The sequence below is a fragment of the Thunnus maccoyii genome, chromosome 5 (assembly GCF_910596095.1).
Source record: "Thunnus maccoyii chromosome 5, fThuMac1.1, whole genome shotgun sequence".
Classification (NCBI taxonomy): domain Eukaryota; kingdom Metazoa; phylum Chordata; class Actinopteri; order Scombriformes; family Scombridae; genus Thunnus; species Thunnus maccoyii.
The window spans coordinates 9,258,424-9,270,102 of NC_056537.1; the positions used below are offsets into that span (position 1 = coordinate 9,258,424).

General features: G+C 38.9%; 1 long non-coding RNA gene across 1 annotated transcript; it reads right to left on the bottom strand.

Moving 5' to 3' along the window:
- Positions 1-5,501: 5,501 nt before the first annotated feature.
- On the bottom strand, positions 5,502-9,274 carry LOC121897912. Its single transcript, XR_006096309.1, has 3 exons — positions 9,189-9,274; positions 8,165-8,303; positions 5,502-5,993 (listed from the first exon to the last, which is right to left on the bottom strand). It is a non-coding gene; the product is annotated as an uncharacterized LOC121897912 (long non-coding RNA).
- Between the last annotated feature and the right edge of the window lie 2,405 nt (positions 9,275-11,679).

The following is an 11,679-nucleotide window of genomic DNA, read 5'->3' on the forward strand; positions in this document are numbered from 1 at the left end:
ACGTCAGGATATTTGTGAACAGGATGTGATGACACATACAAACAGTTTGTGTTGAATATATCCAATACAAGGATAGCTGGGAGCTGTTTAACAAATTCCTGTGTGCATGTAAACACATTGACTCGGTGACACCAACAAAATAAATTAATCACAAAGAAATACGTGCACATCTGATCGGAAGCCTGAATAAAGACAGCAGTTTTCGACAGACACTCACAAGATGAATCATACTTACATGTTTCCTCCAGCACAGCCATTTTCGATTTGAATTGTTTTTCCATGAAATTTGCTTCAGATATTCAAGGATAAAGTAATCATTCTGTGTACCCTTAATTTTTTGTCTAACACCATCATCAGGTCAAAAACTACCAAATACCTGCAAAATTAATGATATTCCCACCATCCTCCTCTTTACTTTGTGTTTAGTGCTAAATACCGAATGTTAGCATGCTAACAGGCTAAACTAAGATGGAAACCATAGTAAACATTACACCTGCTAAACTTAAGCATGCTAAATTTGTTATTGCAATCATGTTAGCATGCTAAAGTTAGCATTTAGCTCAAAGCACCGCTGTGCGTAAGTACAGCCTCACAGCGCCAGTAGCATGGCTGTAAAACTCTACTCTTAAAATATTTGTTCTCTTTCCAGTATGCCAATAAGCAAAAATTAGACTTGACACTGATTTTGGTGGATGCAGAGAAAGCCTTCGACCGACTAGAATGGACTTATCTTTTTAAGGTATTAGAAATGTTGAATTCCCAGAAGTGTTATTACCATAATTAAGATGATTTTTAAGTCATCAACAGCACAGGTTTATGTAAACGGAACATTATCTGAATTATTAAGACTAAAATGAGGCACTAGCTAAAGTTGCCCGACATCTCCCTCTTTATTTGTGTTAGTAATCAAACCTTTGATTCAGAAAATTAGACAGTCGAAGTGAGTTGCATAAATGTAGATAAAGAAGAACTCTTTAAACCTAGGAGACATTATATGTTTGTCACTTTTGTCTAAAAGCCACGACACATGTTCTTTAGCTGTAAGGATCTGGAGGAAAACCCTCCAGTTGACGATCACTACACAGAGAGCTTTTTGATTAAGTTTACACTCATACTTATAGAACATTTTATTGAAAGTTTCCCAATGTGAATGAGGCTCTATTGCAGCAGGTTTGATTCTTGGAGACAACTGATGAATACCAAACTGGAGCCTAGTGCAATATGCTGAGGTGAAATCCAGGCTTTTCCCTTAAATTGGTTCCAGATGTTTCGGAAGCAAACATTTCGTTTGGACAGCCCAGATCAGCAGCTCTGTTAAAGTGAATGAGGTGTTGGCATAGACCTTAATATATGGAGTTCCCTCTTCTGTTTCACCTTGACAACAGGTGACTTAAGGATACTATTTAGCACCTATATACTAATAATTCCTTTGTGGTGACACATTGTGATTAAATGCTAAAGAAGAATCACTATTGCTCATTGGTCTGACAAGGACTAAACATATCAGTGTACGTTACAGATACATTCAATGACTTGCAATCTTTTTAACTTAAAAGCCAGATGTTTCTATTTGAGCCCAGTGCCTGGGTCTGATGTTAATGTTTCAGACTCGCAGGTTTTGGAATGCAACTCGAGCGGTGGCATGATGTCATTTTTGTGATATGTGCCAGGAGGAGATGTCATCAAGTTTATTTAGAAACCCAAGATTGACAGAAGAATGAAAATCTAAATTGGAAGTATAAAACACTGAACTAATTAAAGTGGTGAAAGCTAATTCACAGAAAGTATTTTCACCAATTAAGTTTGTCTGCCACACGCTCCTAGTATTAGTGAAGCAAAAAGACCTCAATGGCTGTAAAATGACACCTTGGAAAAGTTCTAAAACCTTGAGGTATTGCCAAAGTAATGCTAACAGTGCAGTTCTCCAAAGCAACCCACTTTGTATGAGCAAGGAAGTGGGGGAGATGAAAACCAGTCAACTTTGCCTTCTTTTAGAATTTTTCCATCAGACACAGCTGAAGCCTGGATGAGCTAACTACCTCTTTTCCAGGATAAGGGAACAGTTGTTGAAACGGCTCCAGTGTGGTGCAAAAATGGAAGTTGTATAATAAAAACAAAAAAAAAAATATCTTGAAGCAGATCAACCTCAGTTATCACTGGATAACAGACCTGTTGCTACTGGTCTCGTCATGCCTGGGTGTCATGTTGCAAACCAATCACATTTACATTACTTAGCACATTCTTAACGTCTCTGATTTCTCTTAACTCACAAAGAAAATCACTTGGCTCATCTAATGGGAAAAGTGTGGATTTCTTTCAGGTCTGCAGTGCTGCTGCAGGGGCACATGGTAAAAGCGTTATGGCCCAAAGTGCCAGCAGATGTCTATTAAAAAAAAAAACACACACACAAAAAAAAACAAGATGCTGAGTGAAGGAAAGGAGCAGTTTCATGTCTGCATAGTCTGGGGAGGAAAAGTGCACCTCCAGCCCCTCTACAGGATACCTCAGAGGACACGACGTACCCAGAGTCCTCATTTGTTTCCCTTAATGAAAAATCAGTCTGACCTCCAAAGTACTGCAACAAATGTGTTTTGATCCCGGCAGCAGTACAGCTGTCTGCATCAACTGGTAGACTGCAGACATGAATCACACATGACTTCTTCAAACATGTCACGATTCCAAGTTTTTAATCTCAAATTTCCCACTCATTTGTGAGTAACTTCTCTTTGATGTATATGGGCTGCATGTACTGTACAGTGTACTGCAGAGTGCTACTGTAATCAAATTAAGATTTTGTTCTTGCTATCACTTGTGTGGGTGACCAGACAGGATTGTTGTCTCGCTCCTAAACTAACTGGAGTGACATGGACTTGACCTCCACGGTGCAGAGGATTACAGCGTCGTCCTCGTCGAGCATCTGAAGGAAACAAAGGCAACAGATGGTCAAATCAACACACACACACATGGTAGGTCTGGTAATCCCTCCTCCTGCTCCTCCTTCTTGCTGCTGGGGCCAACATCACAGCAGAGCCAAAAGCCAACATTCAAACCAGATTTGTGGCTTCATTGAGTAAGTTTGGGAGGGGAATCATGGCACTGGATGTCATTGGGGGCTAGTTATTGTCTCTTCACTGAACTACCAAGAAGAAGAAGAAGAATCTATAAGGTCAAGACTTTTTGCACATGCGGTTTATGCGGAAATAGGAATAGAAATGTGGTTCCTGACTTTTCTGGCTTGTGGCCTTTTCAAATGAAAAAATATTTACTTGTGACCTTGTGACTTGTTAAACACAAATCAAAATAGATCAAAGGTCAGAAAAACACAATTTTGTGCAAAAGAAAAGTTTTATTTCCTGTTTTATCCCTCATGTTGTGCCCTCTTAGATCTATCCTGGGACCTCTTGGTGGATACTGACCCCCAAGTTGGGAGCTACTGCCCAACAGCTACTTTGGATTTAAGTATACATGTGAAGTGCCTCTAATAATCTAATCTGTCACTTTGAGAAGCCAATTTTAATCTGCTTGAGAAAATGTAAACATTTATTTATAAACTGCTCTAAAATGGTGCATGTGTGCAGGAACCGAATCTCGCAACAGACGACTGAGTCATTTTTTTTTTAGCATGAACATTTATTCTTCATCCCGGATCAAATCCCTGAAAAACAAAGAGTACACAGTGTACAGAAGTAGACAATATAACTCCTAAACAACCTAAATTTAGCCAGTGTTTGACATGACAGCTACTAGTTTAATTTATAGATGACAACAAGAAGTATACAGGGGCAAAATGGATCTGAAGCTGATGAAAACACAGCCACTGTAGAGCTGAGATGTGTTTTTAAGACATAGTTTATTTTTGAAACTCTGTGCAGCCTTGATACACACAGTAGGAATCATACCAATTACCCATATGCTGTATCCTAAATGTAAACACTAACCATAACTAACACTAATGTAAACTATTCTGTCTCTCTCTGTCTGATTTCCTTCACATCCCGGTCTCATTGCCCTCCACTCACACTTTGATAAGGAGGGGTGACCCAGACTTGAGCCCGACTGGTTCCAGATGTTTCTTACTGGCCAGATGCACCAGAAAAGTACATTTTAGATGGCTAACTATACAATGAGGTAGACACTTTCATCTGAACTGTACTATGGTAAATGTTAAAACATGCTTGGTCATGGTGAAACGTTAGACTGTATATGAAGATGGACATAGTGAGGTGTGATGTCACCCATTGGTTTGCGTTGGAGCTGGTTTGACGCCCAGAGTTGCAGCTTATGGTCTGTGCTGTCTTTTCTGTTTGGAGCCAGGACCTCCCAAATAAGTAGTGCGGGGTGTTGCCTTTCACGCTCTGGAAACACACCCTGCTACCGAAGCAAATGATAGCTTACTGGGAACACCGGGCGGTGCACTCCTGGGCTACCATTAGCTACTTTAGCTACTTTAGGTATCTTAATCAGGTAACATTAAACTTACTGAAATATAATATCAACGCCCACATTGCAAACATCAAAGCCTACTATAAGTCTTCAAATCTTATAATAATGACTTGTTGAAAAAAACGTTTGACTTAGTATTTTTAGAGAGAAATTTACACTTTTTGAATGGGAGTCAATAGGAGCCAGGAATTTTTTGGAGCCTGATCTAGCAGCCGCCGGTAGCATTGCACTTGAAAGAACTTCCGCATTGGCTTCAGCTTCAAGCTGTGGTAGTTGCTGCTTGGGTGAAACCAAATGGGACTTTAACCTTGGCAATGTCAGTGTAATTTAGCTGCAAAGAACTGTGACTGTTTGATTCTGCTTTAGATAAATGTTTGTATGATTAAAACTCCAGTCCACGTACACTTCACTTCCATTTGTTCTGCGTAGATCAAAGGCGCCAACATTCTGAGGTTAAAGGTCACATCTCCACTGGATACACAATCAGAATGTTTTCTCTGATGCTCCTGAAAGTCAGTTTTGATAAAAGCATCCATCAGCGGACATGTGTTACCATTTCTTATCTTATACAGAACCAGCGCATGCAATTTATGCCATATTCCAACCCTGAACCAGGCTGGTCTAACACTTTGCCTGGCTATGAGAAAGGACATTCCAGTGGGTTGGACCCAAAAAGCTTCTACATTTTTCCAGAAAGTCCTAACAAAATGATTTTGCTGGTGGAATTTTTGCTAATAGGCCTTCTGACAACTTAATCAGGTCTCAACTACCTCAATATGGTTGTCCCAGCTGGATGACATCAGTAGTGTCCAGAGGGAACAGGATGTATTGTGAATATCTATTTTCTGTTCTCTCTGCCGCACGCTAGACCCAGGCATTTGAACACTGACTCATCAATTTGTTCGGTAGACCACACAGCATTTCACAACATGAACAATTCTTTGGCAAAATGAAAAACCAGAGAGCAAAGACAACCTGGAGTGGTTCCACAGACAACAGATAGGAAACGTATTTCATGGACTTATCTATCAAATACATGAGCCATTATCAGGTTTTATTTGTGCTAATGGTCAAAGATCAAACCCTTTGAAGCAGTATGTCAATGTGACATCAGAATACAGGGTGTGACAAACTCCTCCAACTGGTTTTTGGTTTTGGAAGACAAATAATCATTACATCAGGTGTCCTGGTCTTGACAAATTAGAGTACATTTCAAGTGCTGAGAACATACTTTGTACATAATGTAATCCTTGTGCTTTTGTTTAACTCTTATGACACATTAATCCTGGTAATTTTACACATTTCTAATTTAGCTGTGAATGCATACATGTGTCTGTACTGGTGCTTTAAAATGATCAAATCTTTTCCTTGCCACAGGTCTAGACAGGCAATACAAGTGTTGCGTGTGAATAGTTTCTCTGCTGAGTGTTTTCAGGACGTCACATGGCAAAGACTTGTTTATCCAGAAGTGAAGCGATTGTGAAAATCCTTGTGAAATCCATTATATAGGGAGCGAGTCAGACATGAGGTAGCAGTGGAAATTTCAGGGGCTGCTAGAAAAATAAAGAGGACAGCTCAGGGTTATATCAGAGAAAATACGAGGCCTGTAAACAATTCTGCTGGGACACAAAATGCTGCTGTTACGTCCGGACCACATTCTCTAACAGAGACTGCTGTGTCATCACATTCAAGCTGCAGTGGTGGTAATACATCTGAGCACATCTGTATCTTTATAAACCTTTCATCTGTGTTGCTTCACATTACCCAGTTTCAAGTTCAGCTGCTTTTTTCCAGACGTGTGTGTAGCTGTAGTTGAAAATGAAATTGATATTGAAAATTCATGTATGTTAACTGTTTCTGATGTAGTTCATCTAATGAAGTGTTGAAGTAACAAAGCATTGCAACAACTGCCAACTTGAGTTTAACATGATGTTCCATCCAAAATCCATTCTTTTAATGTAAACCGACCCCCCTCCACCCCCCACTAAACCAAACACAAAGTACATCTGAGCCTGCCAAGAGTATTGTTAAGCAGATCTTGGGTTCTAAATGAAAGTATTAGACAAATTAAACTTTTGACTCGATGATGGTGCTAAGGGACATGAATGTCTGTATCAAATTATATCACATCCATCCAGCAGTTGTTGAGACATTTCACTCCCAGTAAAACCCCAAATGTCAACATCATAGAGACACTAGAGGAAAAGTCAGAGGATCAACAAAGTAATTAGGAGTCATGGTCGGGAAACCATAAATATCTGTGACAAATTTCATAGCAAACCATCCAATAGTTGTTGAGATATTTCAGTCTGGACCAAATTAAGTGGTGGACCGACCGGCAGAGAGAATGACATTGCCATCCCCAGAGACATGCCACTAGTTTCATAAAAACTTCTCAAACCAGTCATAATTCACCCCTCTACTGTCCATTCATACGTTTTCTATGTTCCAAACACAATTTTTACTAATATGTGGTTGACGTCCTCAGTATTTGGTCCAGAGTCATCACAATATTCTTTTGTTCTTGCTTGATCAAGTATGAACTAAATGGTGGAAAAATGAGCATGAAAAAACAAAAGATATATGAGTGTTTTGTCTAGAGCAAAGTAGGGTGAGTACAAGAGGGAAATTTGGGATAAAGGATGATGAGATGTTATTGGGAGTGACTGTCATGTTCAGACTGGAGATGAGGGGTCACTTCGCTAAGAGGTATCTTAATGATATCCTGTCTTTTAACTTGTACTTTTGGAATGATATTTGTCTATGCTTGAAAAGATCATGTCAAGATTGCTAAAAGTATATTTCAGTGGGAACTGAGATATAAAAGGCACAATAAAACCACCCAAACATTAAATCTGGAATAAATGAAAGCTTGTTTAAAATAGACCTCAATGAAGGGCCTGAAACCATAAAGAGTTTGGAGTTTTGGGCAGTGTTTGTACTTTTCTGTGCCCACTGAGTTAAATTCAGATCAGAAGAAAATGAAGCATCCTCATAGTCTCTCAAGTCGTTAACTACCCATTAGCTTTGATTTTCTGACCACCTGTTCGTCTCTGCACTCCAACGAGAATGATATGAACGACCAAGCCAGTTAACCAGCATCAATCACAACCATCCATCCTTGAGGATCCGCAGCAGGAGGTTGACGACTGTTGAAATGAGAACCACTTGTTTCCATCACAGAAGCTGGCAAAGCCATCCCACAGTTGGTCATGGGTGGATCTAAGTAGGCTGGACAACAAATGATTGACAGTTCTCTTCTTCACTAACACATCAACGTGAACCCATCCTTAACCTCACTGGATGATTGGACCACTCACTGGGCTGTCATTGTGCATTGTTTACGATTTTCAAGCTGGTAAAAACATGTGGATGCTAACAATAAATTTCTCTTCAGCTATCCACCAAATCGTTTTCTCAATAAATCTGAGGCAAGATGTCAGTAATAAAGTGACAGACTTATTCCCATTTTATTCTAACTCTTGTTAGTGATTTTTGCAAGATCCCAAAGGCAAGTCATGTTATCATTTAAACACTCACTATTGTTAGGTAATTGGTCTGGTTTTCATCAGACTGTGCTCAAATAATTCTCAGAGGATGTTTCTCAGACATAAATATTGTAATGAAAACTGAACTTGTATTCTGGGTGTGTGAGACTATAAACATGTATATTATCATCACATCACCTTTCACACTGAAAAAAATATTTTACTCATCCTACACATAAGGTTCGTCCCTGTCAACCTTTCTCCTCTGTGACTGCAGCCAGGCTGTAGAAGTTCCCTCTGGAGACAACCATTTCCTCTGAACACAGTCTGCATTCCTGAGACGCTGTCCAATCTCTGTAAACAACATTCCTGCTTTGGGAAACAAAAGCCACAGAAAACCATTATCTCACTTTCCGATCCAAAAGCTACCTCTCTGCCATCTTTCTCTGTGCACATAATATCTTTTTCTCTCTCTTATGCTATTTTATTGGAAACTGTCAGGAAACTTTCAAACTGAGTCTGACCGAAGATCATATATAAGAACACATAGCTTTATCTTCTTCAGTGCATGTTGACCTAGAAAGACCCCAACTCTCAGGCCCTTGACCTTCCCAGAGGCTGTAATTTGTACAACAATGAATTACATTTTCACAGTAAAGACAATTTAAATTCCAATATAATTCAATTGAGGTGTTAATCTAAGATTTTTGTCCATTATGACTGATGGTCATGAAAACATTGTTTTTGTTGGAGAGATTTGGGAAAAACTGGCGAGATTCCCGTTGATCAGGGCAAGAAATGTGACCATCTATAGCTTTCTGAAAAACTTAAATCCTACATAAACTGGAGTATCTTATAATGGCAGTCCACTGAATTTTTACAATTCAAAAAACTTGACAGACATGAACAGTCCACTTGCATTTATGCATGAAAGTTAAATGGAAAGTGAGCCAGAGTCTCACATTAACAGTGGTTGGATGCAAACAGAGGTGAATTTGTGTCACAAATTGAGATTAGTTTAAAAAAAAAAGCTGCAGCTTTATGACTCTTCATAAGGTGCTGAGGTACTAGCAGAGAGAACTGGAGCTGGAGTCCCTGGTAAGTTTTCATATCACATGCAGTCAGTGCGCATGTTGCTAGCTAGCCACGGCTAACGTTTGTACAGCTGGTAAATTTTGTGGTGAATAAAATGGACTGCACAACCTTTATGCAAATAAAGCCAGCTGAAAATGTGCTTCCTCTTAACTCTGAACATACCTTACAGAAACAAACATGTGCTCATAAATAATTCAGGTAAGTCAGGCAGCAAGTTGACCAGGAAATGGACCTGTTATGCAGTGCAGTTAACTACGCTACAATATGCAGAGCTACAAAAGCTTCAGTGACCTGAAATGATCTTAAACATCAGTGCAAAGATTCAACAGAAAATTGTTCTCAGGAGGTCTCATATCGCAACTCAAAATAATGTGCAACTAACATATTTGCTTTTTTGCTCATACCTTCATAACTTTAATGTTTTGCATCAGATTTCTTGCTCGTAACATTGTGTTCAGTCAGTGGTGTTAAAAATGCGAGCAGCACAAGTGAGAAGAATGTTTTGTTTTTAAACAGGGTACAAGCCAAATAAAACAGAAGAAGAGTTTTCAAATCCAAAAATCCAAGCAACTGGCCAAAAATAAGTAAATAAATAATAATAGTAATAAAAAAATCAGGTCACTGATACTGATCAACAAACCCCCGCTGATATGTTATGGTTACACAGGCCAATAGAAATCCTGACATTCACTTTCAATTTACTGTAAGAGGAGGGGACAAATGCCTGTGTGTTACATTAAACAGACACAAGAATGACTGATGATTTTGAAAGTCTCAACCTTCCACACAATGTGGTCAGACTGTATCATACCAAACTGCTCCCACCATCATCTCCCCCGGGACAGTATAATCTGTCCGTGAAATGTTCAAAGCAAACAACAATATTGGAAAACTAACATCAGACACTAGAAAGTATACAGCCAAGTGTGATTAAAACATTTTTATTCCAACAGCACTTACATCCATGCATAATGATTCCCTGCTCCCTGATGTACAGTATGCATTGCTTCCTATTTCCAAAGAATAGATGAGTTCATACAGTATCACTCATGTTCAGTTAATTGATTTTACTCTCACGTTCACAATGTTTTGGTAAGAGTGTGACTCAGTTTTCAAATGTGGATATCTAATGTTCTGACGGAATTCTGGAATTCCCTCATTGTCAAAACATCCATCAATAAACAAAAAGTCTGGGAAAAACAGTGCCAGTCAGCTGACTTCAGGCTGCTTCAAGACTTTGGCATTAACATTGCACAAGAAATTTCTCCTGTTGCATTATTATTGATGATGAAAGAAAGCCCTGATTGATCTGAGAGGGATTTTTTTTCAGGCAATGCATTGATTTTGAGGTCAACTTCTTATAAGATCTTGACATCAAATATTCCATTAGTAAAATTACTTCACCAGATAGGATTTACACCCAGACACCAATTTTGGAAACACTACTTGATGAGAGGAAAATCAAAAGAGCTAAAGCCAAACCAAAAAAACCCCAAGGGTTACACAATAAATTATCCAGCAACCCAGCCTGAAACTGTAATGCCTCTTTATCATTTCAGTGAAGCGAACAGAGTTTAATACGTTGGAAAATAAAACTTCAAATGTGAAATTTAAGGTCATAAAAAAAAACGTCCCACATAGTGTTATCAATGCACAAATAAGAATGTGACATACAATGCAGGCGTGTACGCCCTGACACGCTTTATCTGCTCACATCACACCCTGTGCAAATGTCAGAGCTCAAACACAGAGCAAGGGGAAAAAGATAAGAAAAGTAGTATGCCTGTGGAGGCATACTAAGATTTTTCCCCTCTCGTCTGCAGCTCTGTGATTTCTCTGTGGTTCCAAGCATTCTTGGATGGCTGGAAGTCTAAACTGTGAACAGATATTAACAGTAATTATTCAGATCCCAGTGAATCTTTCACACAAATAGAGAAAATATCTGTAAACACTTTGTGTTCTGCTCTGCTCTGATGGAATACTGTATATTCCAATGAATAGGGTTTCTCTGGAAATATTAATGAGGTGAAACAGCTGCAGCAGTTACATCATATTAGAAATGAAGATGGCTGTTTGATAGACACCACAGAAGTTGAATGTGAGTACTTTCTGGATCTGAAGAACATATGATAACACTTAGCTAGTGACCTTGTTCCAGTAAATCAACCTACAGAAGATAATTCTCACCAATCAGTGAAAAACTTTAAACATTAGTGACACTTTTACTCCATTATTTTGGCGTGCTGTCCACCTACCTTTTGTGCAGTTTTTAGAATAGCTAATGTTCTTGACATTTTGCAATATTAACATCTTTTCCTCTCAATAAAGTGAAAAAACACGTGACAACTGCAACATGACTCAAAGGACTGGGTAGATGAGATCATTCACATGTTTTTTGTCACTTTAAAATGGATATTTGTACACATTTCATTTCACTTATACAGTGTTATATGCATACTGTTTATACTGTAGTATCTAAAGCTACACTCGTTGCTGCACTACTTCTCATTAACCTTATTTCCAGCTGCAGCGGGCAATGAGCTATTGAACATAGTGGAGCATTTAGCACCAGCTAAAGAGCCAAATATTTCACACAGGTGTTGGTGGAAACCAAAAACAGAGTGAGAAGGGAGTGCGATTGTTGTACATTGCC